Consider the following 1,460-nt stretch of genomic DNA (forward strand, 5'->3'; position numbering starts at 1 on the left):
GACTGAGGTGAGGCTGACCGGTCTGTACTTCCCTGGGTTCTCTTTCTTCTCTTTTTTAAAGATGGGCACTATATTTGCCTTTTTCCAATTGTCTGGGAACTCCCCTGGTCACCACGAATTTTCAAAGATAATGACCAATGTCTCTGCAATCACATCAGCCAACTCCCTCAGCACCCTCGGATGCATTAGATCTGGACTCATGGACTTGTGCATGTCCAGCTTTTCTAAATAGTCCTTAACCTCTTCTTTCACCACTGAGGGCTGCTCACCTCCGCCCCATACAGTGTTGCCCAGTGCAGCAGTCTGGGAGCTGACCTTGTCTGTAAAGATCGAGGCAAAAAAAGCATTGAGTACTTCAGCTTTTTCCACATCCTCTGTCACTGGGTTGCCTCCCCCATTCAGTAAGGGGCCCACACTTTCCCCGACCTTCTTCTTGTTGCTAACATATCTGTAGAAACCCTTCTTGTTCCCCTTCAGATCCCTTGCTAGCTGCAACTCCAATTGTGCCTTGGACTTCCTGATTACATCCCTGAATGCTCGAGAAATATTTTTATACTCCTCCCTAGTCGTCTGACCAAGTTTCCACTTCTTGTAAGCTTCCTTTTTGAGTTTAAGCTCACCAAAGATTTCACTGTTAAGTCAAGCTGGTCGCCTGTCATATTTGCTATTCTTTCTGCACATCGGGATGGTTTGTGCCTGCACTCTCAGTAAGGCATCTTTAAAATACAGCCAGCTCTCCTGGACTCCTTTCCCCCTCATATTACCTGCCCAGGGGATCCTGCCTATCAGGTACCTAAGGGAGTCAAAGTCTGCTTTTCTGAAGTCCAGGGTCTGTATTCTGCTGCTCTCCTTTCTTCCTTGTGTCAGGATCCTGAACTCGACAATCTCATGGTCACTACTGCCTACGTTGCACTTCTACTTCTACTTCCCCAACTAAGTCTTCTACCAGGAGGCAGTCTGTTGAGCATCTGGTTTTGGATCGGGGCAAAAACCGATCAGGCCCAATCTGCTCGGCACTTCAGAGCTGTCGGTGTCCAGAACCTACAAGTCTTCTGAAGAACCATCGCTCAGCTGCTGAAAAATTTACAGGAAGAAATACGTATAAGGCATCTTTGTACTTTTTCATAACATGATTTTAAAACCTTTTACACTGTGTGTCAAGAGACCCCTTCGTGTGCAGCGCAATGGGGTTAGTGCCGAGGGCTGGCTGCGCTCACGTCCGCTGACTGCCTCCCCTCCCCCAGGCCCCGCAAGCTGGGCATGGGCCAAAGGGACCCAGGAGTCCTGGCCCAGTGATGAGGGGAAGCAGCAGACTGTGTGTTCCCCTCAGAAGTCTGACCGCTCACAGAGCAGCGAGGTTACAGAACAGGCCTGGAGCCACATGGTGCCCCAGCACACCCGGAGAGGAACAAGAGCAGCTCTGACAGGACTTTCCATCTCCAAGGAGGAAGCTCTTGCAC

Source organism: Dermochelys coriacea, chromosome 5 (assembly GCF_009764565.3).
Source record: "Dermochelys coriacea isolate rDerCor1 chromosome 5, rDerCor1.pri.v4, whole genome shotgun sequence".
NCBI lineage: Eukaryota > Metazoa > Chordata > Testudines > Dermochelyidae > Dermochelys > Dermochelys coriacea.